This window comes from Chrysochloris asiatica, unplaced genomic scaffold (genome assembly GCF_000296735.1).
Source record: "Chrysochloris asiatica unplaced genomic scaffold, ChrAsi1.0 scaffold00251, whole genome shotgun sequence".
Lineage (NCBI taxonomy): Eukaryota > Metazoa > Chordata > Mammalia > Afrosoricida > Chrysochloridae > Chrysochloris > Chrysochloris asiatica.
This window is the reverse complement of record NW_006408769.1, coordinates 3,290,431-3,301,526: the sequence shown is the minus strand read 5'-3', so window position 1 is coordinate 3,301,526 and position 11,096 is coordinate 3,290,431.

Below are 11,096 nucleotides of genomic sequence, written 5' to 3'. Positions count from 1 at the left end.
CCCTATATACCCTATGTACAGAGGGGATAGCATTGATACTTGATGTGATGACTCCTTCCCTCTCTGTTGGTATTTAGAGTTACTATCTCCATGACTGTAGGCCAAGCTCATCAAATCGTAGCAATTTACCCCTGTTTTCTTTATCAAATATTGTTTTGTTTTGTTTTGTTTTTATCTTCTTCTAATTGAGTTCTGATTATCAAGCCATTGAGGCTAGGTCAGATGGGTACTATCTGCAAGTTTGGGTGTTCTTGTGACTCTCCCCTCACTTCATATCAGCTGGATGCTTCACTCTCAGCTCTAGCCCTCTGTAGCTATGCCCTTGTCCATGGGCTCAAGTGTTCCCAGGTCTCACCACATTTCGGACCAACCAGCCCTCCCTCTTCTCTCTCTCATCTCCAGGTCATTGGGAGTCTATGAAACGTGGTTGTACTCAGCCCATTTCTTCATTGCTGTCTTTCCCCCTCTTCCACTCACCAGTAGACCAATGTGGTCGCCAGCAAGCTTATATGCCTGCTGCTAACCAATATGTCTGTATCACAAGACTGGCTGGATTTTATTAAGTTACCTCTGATGATTGTTGTTGTTATTAAATGCCATCAAGTTGGTTCCAACTCATAATTACCCCATGTAGGGTTTCCAAGGAGTGGCTGGTGGGTTTAAACTGCCGACATTGTGGTTCACAGTCCAGTGTTGATCCTACACCCCAGGAGTTTATACATCCACAAATGTATGTATGCACCAATACATGTTTGTTGTTGTTGTCAAGTGCCACTGAGTCAGTTCCAAACCATAGTGACCCTGTAGAGGGTTTGCAAGGAGCAGCTGGTGAGCTTGAACCCCTGACCTTGCAGTTGAAATGGTTTTACAGTATGGTGCATTAACCCACAGCGCCACACCAATACTCCAATACATGCATAGAGATTGCTTTTACATTTATTTATTTTTCCACCTTTTTTTCCTACTTTCCTGCTTCCTCAACCTGAGTTACATCTTTTTCCTAACGGATGTTGGTGTAAATGGCATAAAATCCGTTAGAATCATAAACAAGATTCAAGAGGAGTAACCAGCAGAGGGCTGGGGGTGCTGGCCCCTCCTTCCCCCTCTATAATTTATTGTTTTTCTTCTGTAGGAAGCCAAATGATATTTCTCTAATTAACAGACACAGGCAACTATCTTATAAATCAACATCATAGCCTTTTTAGTGATGCAATCACTTTATGATCAGGGTATAAATTAAACATCACAAATGCATCTCAAGCAAGAGAACATAATGGAATAAAAGACAGAGGGGTTGTCTGGCTCTGGGGACTGTGTCTGGGAATCCAGAGCGATATCTGCTGTGAAAACTGCCTGATTTTGCCCCAGCATGATGTGAGGATGCAAAATCCAGCCAGAAGACAGAGATAGCATTTGCTCGTTTACGACCCACTACACGGTATCACTGATTGGGACTAGAACTGCAGAATATGGCTTCTGGAACTTATTTCCTTTATGACCTTTGGAAAATCACTTTACCTTCAGGAGTTCATTTTTTTCATCTCTAAATTGAAGTCCTGGTTGGTGCCATAGGATAAGCACTCAACCTTAAGGTCAGTTTGAACCGCAAGGTTGGCTGTTCAAACTCAGTAGCTGCTCCTTGGAAATTCTAGACAGGCTCACTATGAGTCAGAACCAACTTAATGGCACTTAACAACAACAACAAATTGTAAAAAAATAACAGAACTTACTTCATAGCATGACTCTTGTATTGATGGACACAAGGCACTTAGAATGGTATCTGACATGTGAAGAGAAGTTTCGTTAATTGGAGCTGATATGTTTATGATGATCATTTTCCAGGTAACAAATTCAGTGGCTCTCCATAATCACTAAAATGCTGATTTCTGGGCACTGCACCCATAGATGGATTCCATAATCTAGGATGTTGTTGCTGCTGCTGTTGCTAAGTGTTATTGAGTCAGGGCATGAGCCATCAAGCTTGTGGCTTACAGTTCAGTGCTGCTCCTACAGTGCCACCCCAGGAGTCCTAAAATCCTCACTACTTCTGTAGGTGGTCTGCAGAGCACATTAGGCAATCACTGCTCTATGGCAAGTACAGGCAATTGAGATATCTACTAATTCCTAGCTCAAGGTCTAATTCCACTTGATGAGCCCTGGTGTGGAGCTGTAGGATAGACACTGGACTGTTAATAACAATACCAGCAGTTCTAACACACCAGCCACTTTCATAAAACCTATATAGGGTCGCTATAAATCAGAACTGACTTGATGACACACAGGAACAACAACAATGACAACAAGATGGCACTGAAAACAACCAGGGAACAGATTTAAACTTATTTGATAATAACTTATTCCTTCTAGGAAATGGAGTCTGAGTGGGCTTTGCAGAGGGCACCACCCTTGGTCTCAACTCGAAGCTAGCTTCCTATGAGAAGGGGGGCTGTAAGGGTGTGGTGTGGCTGGAAGGTAAGGCTCCATCTGGAGAGATGAATGAATGAGATGGGCTACAATGAATACTTTCTATTCTTGCAGGTGTAGATCCCTCCCCCTTTCTCTTTCTCCCTGAATTTGAGATTATTTCAATAATTCATCTCAACCTTTAAACTTGGGGTAGGGCAATATTTCACAGTTTATAAACATTTAACTGATAACTATTTCAGATTCACCATTCAGTGAAGCCAGTAGGAGAATAAGATTATTATCTCCACTTAGCAGATGAGAAAACTGAGGTTCAGAAATACAAAAGGATTTGCCTGAAGTCATGCAACTCTTAAGGAGTAAGTATGTCTTGATTTCAGGATTTTAAATCTTAAATCATTACCCTTCATACCATGACCTAGAGCCTTTGGTCTTTTTCCTTACTTAGATAGACATAGATGCTCATGATATTTTCAGATGAGGTACCTGGGTGGGTGTAGCAGTCTGTATGTGTGCCTGCACGTATGGATCTGAGCATGTCAGTGTGTCTTTATGTGTATCTCTGGATGTGTGTCTCTATTTGCATATGTGTATGTGTGTATCTATGTGTCTATGTTGATAATGGGGTTACAGAGCCTCCAGTGGTAATCCCTTGCCTCTTTGCCACTCCATCTCTGTGTCCCACCCATCCTGTCCTCAGTGTCTCAGTTGAGTCCCCCATTTTCTAGGTGAAGAAGAACTGTCTTGAAAATCTATTCCTGACTTCTTGTGTATTTTCAGGAGTCTAACAGTCATGAAGCTCTATGTGAAATACCCTGACATCTTCAAAACTGTAAGGATCCCATGTCTAAGGACAGATAGGCATTTCCCTCTTCTGCTTTGCCCTTCCCCATGCAGCTATGTAGGCATTGTGCTCATTGCTCAGCTAAATGCAGAGAGAAAAAAAGGAGTCAAATGTTGGCTCTTGAATTTTCAAGGCCCGTGCATGCTTGAGGGTGAGGGGAAGATTCGTAGGATAGAAAGTAGACTTGGGAGAAGTCTACTGACTATGGTGAGTTCACCTGCCCTCAAGAATAAAAGGATGTTCTGGGCTTTGGACAGGAAAAATGCCAGGGAACTAAACAGGAAGAGAGGTTGTTGGGATATCTGAGAAAGCCGAGGTGGGAGGAACAGGAGGGGTGGAGTAGAGCCAGTGTCCACACATGCCTCAGGCTCTACTCAAGAAGACCTTGTCCATGGCATGCACTTGGCAGATACATGTAGGCCTCAACTGTATCTACAGATTTCAGTTGTTTCTCATGCATATCATGCAGAGCCTGCCAAAAGGAGCTATGGGAGACTCCTTCCCATCTGAGAAGTCCCTTTGAACCACCCAGCACATTGCTCATTGACTGGCCAGTGGGAACCTTCTCTTCTTGCCCCATGACTTGTCTCTGTCCTCATCCAACTTCTCCATATAGAGGGACCCCATTTCAATACCATGGGATACTTGTACACCATTGAGGTAGAGTGCATGCACTTTAGAATCCAGATGTGTAATGGTGTTTTAACAAAACCTCGATCATCAATAATTGCATGGGACTAGTTGAGCCATCTCAAAGATTGGTCCCATTCATAGAGCCAAAATAGTGTCGAATAAACATCTGCTCAGATGTAATACTATGAAGAAAAGCCTGGTTCTCTACTTATGAAAACTAGCCACAGCACCGTGTGGAGCACAACAACATATTGTCTGGTATAGTGCTAAAGGATTGGCCCACTGGGTTGGAAGCTGCTCAAATTGTACCATGACCACAATGGACTTAAACATGCCAGCCATCATGAGAATGGCTTGGACTCAAGCAGAATTTACTTACTGAACAACTAACAACTTACGTATAGATGCGAAATCAGGCCTCGTGTGGTGCTGTGGGTTAATGCACTGAGCTGCAAAGTCAGTTGGCAGTTCAAGTTCACCATCCATTCCTCAGCAATCCTATACAGGGTTGCTATGGGTCAGAACCAACTTGACAGCACTTAACAATAACAACAACAAAAATTTATGGTGTGTCAGATGTGATTTTATATCATATCTGTATATAAAAATGTCACTATTACATGCCAATAGTTTTTTTTAAAAAATGGGAGAAAAACTTGAAGAAACCTCTTTGTTCTTATTTAAGTATGTTCTTATTCATGAATGGGGTGGGGCATGATGGCTCCGCACGATAAGCACCGGACTGTGAATCACAAGATAAGATGTTTGAGCCATCTCTCTGCAGGAGAAAGATGAGGCTTTCTGCTCCTGTGACGGTTTAAAGCTTCAGAAGCCTATACAGGGTGGCTATGAGTCGGAACCGATTCGATGGCACTAACAACCACATTTCTGGATGGCTAATTAATCATCCATTGGCTATAATCTGGAGAAGGAATCATTACTTGACTGCAGTGGCCAGATTCTGTGGCCTGGTGTGTGGAGCATCAGTTTTCCCAATAGATGTGCTCTAAGCACCCCTGCTCTTTCCCAATGTAGTGGCCCCTGGGAGCACAGCAATTAAGTGCTTGACTGCTAACAGAAAACTCTATGGTTTGAAGCCACTACGGAAGAAAGACAAAACAATGTGCTTTGTAAAGTAAAGTAAAGGCTTATAGCCTTGGAAGGCTCAGAGGATGTTCTGTGTCCTATGGGGTCACTAGGAGTCAGAGTTGCGTTGATGACAGTGAATTGGTTTGTTTTTAATACCCAGTGTGCAGTGCCTTCCCTATATCTGATCTCTGCTGGCACTGGTAGGTGTGGACAATGGCAATGTGTTTTGCACAGTGGTCTCCTGTGGTACCTTTAGAAGTCACATGCTGTTATAGTTGGCCCAGACAACTTCAGCACAAAAAACAGAGTGGAACACTGCCAAGTCCTATACTGTCCCCCTGATCAGTGGCAATTCAAACCTCTGTGATCCACTGGATTTTCATTGTCTGATTTGTGGGAGTAGGTGGCCAGGCCTTTCTTTCTAGTCTCTCTTAGTCTGGGAGCTGCACTGAAACCTGTTCAGCATCATAGCAACACAGAAGCCTCCAAAGACAGATGAGTGGTGTCTGTGATCGGGTGAATTGGCCAAGATCAGAACCCAGGTCTCCCAATGGGGAGGTGAAAATTCTGTCACTGAGTCACCACTGACCCTGACTACCATGACCATATACCATTTAAAAAAATACATGAACCACAATCCATGAGGTCAACCTGTAATACTGCTGCTCCCATCAGATGCAGCCCAGGTTCAGTGGCACTACAATCATCCTGCGGGATGTTGCAATAACGTGGCTGCTACACTGTGCTATTCTGAATTCCATTCTGTGTCAGCAGTCTTCCAGCTAAGGCCCTATTGATCGGGAGGCAGATGAAATCATTTTTCTTTTAAGGTATGAAAGTGGACTTGGTCCTGGCACTTAACTTGATGGTAGGGGAAGCCAGCTTCCAGCCCCCCTTTGCCCACCAGGTCTAATTAACATGGAGCCTACCTTCTTTGATGAGTTCATAAGTGTTTCACAGACAGGCGGGATGTAGCAACTTTGCAAGACACTGTTTAAAGATCTTCGACATCTGAGAAAGCCACAAAATCCAATAATCCTACTTTCAGAACTCCAGGGTGTCCATGGAGATCAATCCCATATCTAAACATCACATAAAGGAGCGCAGTGCATTATAGACTGGTTCTATTGAACACAGCCTCAGAAACAGCATTAGACAGTTCCGAAAAAAAAAGATCCAGTCTATACCAAAGGGAATGGAAAAGGTTGTCAAATTATGGAAAAATTTCCCCTTGATTAAAGCTGCACTTTCAAAATTGTTACATTATTAACAAAAGTCAGCTTAGCTCCAATTTATCTTTCTGACAGCTTCCTGATGGATTAGATTTGGGAATAAACTGGAAGGTCTTTTATGTTCTTCCTTGGGCACAGACAAAGCCGCTATTAATTCTTCCCCTGGTAACTGCAGTGATACCTGCACAAGGTCCTTCTGAATAGGTTAATGAGTGTTTTCTTGGGGACACCTGGACCTGTGTCCATTCTGGCATGTGCCCCTCAATGCAAACTGTATCTGGTATTCGTTAGGAAACAGAAACCAAACACCAGCAAAAAGACCATTGGATTCAGACAGGCTCTGGCCATATGAATGCGTCTTCTGTTGGGATTCTGGTTGTGGAGACACGAAGGAGTCAAGTCCTTTAGGTCTCTAGTAAGTTCAGAGTTAGCACTGTGCACTAGTTCCTTCTGCTCAGGCTGCAGAAACCCTGCACTGAAACCCGGGAGCTCTGCCCTTTCCTTTGGAGAGATTGCATTGTTCATAAGAATAAGAAATAGCTTTACCTGACCACATATTTATTTAATTTCCCAGCATGTTTATCATCATCGATATTTCCAAATGTGTGCTCCACGGAACACTGCATCCATGTGCATGGGAAGGAAGTATTTCTGGGCTTAATTAAGTTTGAGAAATGCTGGCTAGACAACATATTAAAAAGTTTCTTTACTGCAGAATATTTCAGAACCTTTAGTATGCTGGGGAGAAAAGGTAATGTTGAATTTCCTAAATATGGTGAATTAAAAAATATCGCAGCCTCTTATTTCTTAACTACGTTTGGGGTATCTGTTCTGGAAACACTTCTTTGAGTACATGTTTCATTTCATACCACCTTGCAATGTAATCTGTGAAGGAGAGACCCAAAGAAAAGGGACAATCAAGTGGGCTAGGGTTTACTCACATTCCCACCTGTCCTTGGGCAAGATTGAGTTCTCAAAACTACAACAGTTACCTAAGTCTCAGATTCAAAGCCTGGATCATTTGGCTGAATTTGAGTTTGGAACTTGGCTAGGTTACTTTGAGGAACTCCAAGTTCTTCATTTGTGATATCTTCTGATCTGCTTGAGAAGCTCTAAGGGCAAAAGCCTTGTCTAGTTCATGCTCAACATCTGAAAGAAAAGTTGTGGCTTTTTTTTTTTTAATTCAAATAAGTGGCACAGATATTTTCCTTAGTAAAATCATCAAATCCCCCTACTTTCTAGTGTTCATCAAATTGTCTTTACTCTGAATCTCTTTCTTGGAGTCGAAGAAAGTCCAGTGTAGATCCCGAACGAACACTTGTTCGAGTTATTTTCATCATGATTTACGTGACGACTCAGCTCCCAAAGCACCATATGTTTTTCTCTCGCTCTTTCAAAAAGGTTGAAATTTTGAATTTTCGGTCTGTAAAGTTTTAAGTTGTTATTTCTGTCATAGGCACATATGCATGATCTTGTACAAAAGTACAATAGAGGAGAGCTAGCAGCAGAAAAGCCCGTATGTCTTCACAGTGTTTCCAGTCACTGTGTGACCTCTCTTTATCCTCTATTTGGGGTTGTTGTTAAATGCCATCAAGTCAGTTCCAACTCACAGTGACTCTGTATAGGTTTCCAAGGAGCAGCAGGTGGGTTTGAACTGCTGACCTTGTGGTTCACAGTCCAGTGCTTAGTCTATCATGTGTCCTACTTCCAACTTAGTAAATTCATAGTTATTTGGTAAGACACTAACCCTTTTATGGCAAAATGAATTAGTGTGTTTTGATGTATTTTAAACTTAGACACTCCTGAAGGCTCACAGTCAAGTCAATAAAGTTATGTTTGAAGATGGAATTTGAAAAATTCTATTTTCATTCATTTTAACGGTTTACAAGTAAATTGCATTTTCTACTTCATTCTGTGACATAAGTCAATAGGTATCCAATGTAAATGTAGTTCATTTATATTTGAATTGATGTTCTGTCTGCCATTACCTTATGTTTCTAATGCATTCTGATACATTAGTAAATAGGCTTGTCTGATTAATCATTATCACATGAAAAGAATTAGCTGCTGCCTGCCAAATGGAATTATTGACACGGATAAGAGGGTCTATGATAGTATCACCTGGAAACAGAGTGGGAGTAATGAGGAAAACAAGTGCCCCCATAAATATGGGCAACCTGATATGATAGATATGTTATACTTTCATAAGAAAGCAAAAACTATTTGTGAACACTCAAAATTGAAGAGGGAAGATCTGACATTTTCTGTCTTGAATAGACTTTATGATAGCTAGCAACAGAGAAAGAGAAAGGCTGTAGAACCTTTGAGAAGGAAACAGCACAAAGAAAGCAGGAAACCTCTCTAGTCACTGTCTGGAGGTTAGTCCTGCTCTCTCTGAATATCTCTGACTCAGACAGCCTCGCTTATCCCAATTTTGGCCAGAGAACTGTATGCAGATGTGCACACACACACACACACACACACACACACACAATGCTGATTGATATACTCCTGAGAAAACTCACGCTGTGTGCATGCTCCAATTCCTGACCCCTTGTGCTGGATTTGCACAAATGGGAACAGCCTCCAAGTCTCGATAGTGCCCCGCAACTCCAGCATGTTCCTGGGGTAAGGCAGCACCCCATACCTAAAAGGGTCACAGCCTCATCATTTTGAAAATGCTCATGTAATTCTGCTTTGTTATTGTCTGAGCCATTAGATTTAAAAGCCCTTCTGTGTGATTGCCAAGTACATTAATGTGAACAAATGATACAAGTCTAGCCGCCTGGGCTGCCAAGACTCGTGAAATGTCTTATGGCTGCAGAGCATTGAGATCATGTGTTGCAGAGGCACTATTGCTAGTACTTGTTGTTTTCCAGACTTTTAAGTGGGACCGAGGATGTTGCAAAAGAAATGCTAGTGTGGGCCCTTTTGCTCCAGTTAGTTCTGAAGTCAAATGTTCTGGGTACTTAAATGTGACTAATCTAGAAGAGGCATGTTCTCCGTAGGAGACTCTCTTATGGAGCACAGATCCCAATGAATCATGAGACAAGAAGCAAAAGTCTAGTGTGTTTGGGGAGATTCACTTCCACTTTTCCTTTCCTTAGTTTCCCCAACGGTCAAGTGCTGATAGTAGTTGTTGTCCTTCTTACCTCCCAGGGTGTTTGCATTTCACACAAAATGAGAGTTTTATGAAAGCATTACAGAGGAGACACCAAATGTAATAAATATGAGGGAGAGCATGCTTTTATTGCCGTAAGCCTTCTTTCTTAAAAATTGTCAGCTCTTGAAGACCTGGTCCAGTGTTTCCCAGGCAGCAGGGTCTGAGCAAATATTTATTGAATTTCAGTTAACTCAGAGATAAAGCTCATTTTCTCACTTCAAATGTTCTCACTTTTAATGGCAACTTCAGACTTGGGTTCTGTGCTCTCATTTATATGACATATTGGATAATACATTTGAGATTTGTGCTGATCCAAAGACAGGAAAATAGGAGACTTTCTTTATTGTCCTGATTTGAAAACTTTAAAAGATTTGCAAAAAAAATGTATGTCTCATTGAGGTTGGGTCTGTTGAAACGTGGAGACGTAGAATGAGAGAAATAGTGGTTTTCATCCTGAGTGCCTCAGTAAGACGTCATGTGACTGTGGGCAAGTTATTGTTACCACTTTCCTCATCTCTAAGGTAGATATAGTGATAGCACCTGGATCACAGGATAGCTGAGAACCATTCAGCGTAGGGTCTGACTTAGAGTGAGCTATCATGTTCATTATTGAAGTAGAAGATGGCAGTGATGATGTAGACTTAGTGGAGATGAGTTAGCGTATGTGGCACAGGATGTGAAAATGTCAGGACACCATTCTTAAACTTCTTGGATGTTAACAATGATGGAGTTCTTAGACTGACTCATGTTGTTGATGTGAACTCTATGTTTGCTTCGTGTTTTCTTTTAGAACTTTTCAGTCTGATTCACAGCCATATCACTAGTGCCAAGAACACTTCCCAGAGCTTGGTCAGTGCTCAATAATTAAATAGTTCTATAACCAAAGGTGAATCCTTATTTTATCCATTTAGTTTGGGACATTTGTCAGGTTCTATGAAGCTGTGTCTGGTTTTCTTCCACTGAAAATAATACTAATCAAAGACTATTTTTCTTATAATGCAATAGTTTGGGCATGTCAACCACAGGTCCTTTAAATAGCCTCCATCCCAACCACACTACACATCTGGGGATCCACCGGGGCCAGCTGTCAAGGAAGCCACCACTGAGGAGGGAGCTAGAAGAATATAAAGACTTTCCGGTGCTTCACTTCTCAAAGTGGAATCTTCATGTAACATCACTTTCATGTCCTACAGCAGTGCCCAGAAAGGTGGCAGCAAGCCATTCTCTGGGAAGGGACAACAGAGCCAGGAAGTGTGATATTTTATTAATTATTACAAAAATAAACTGCAATGCTGAGACTCGCTATTGCAAAGCAAAGTGTGAAAATCCCACTTTACTGGTGAAGAAAAAACTCCTCATTAACTACAAAGATCTTCCCTCAGCAACATGTAAAGTAGGAGGGAAGAATAGTGTAGAGATGATCAGCATTTTGAACAAATGAAAACGCTTACCTCTGGAAGGTGATACTGTAGATCATATTTCCTTCTATGGTGATATTATATGTTGCAGTAAATTGTATTGTCTTTTCAAAAAAATTTCTACAAAAAAAGTATCTAAGAAACAGATGTTCTGTTGAGTCATTCCTATAATATGCTGTTGCTGCTGTTACGCGCCATCGAGTTGGTTCTGACTCATAGTGAGCCTGTATCGGGTTTCTGAGGATCAGCTGGTGGGTTTGAACCACTGACCTTTTGATTCAAACTGACCTTGC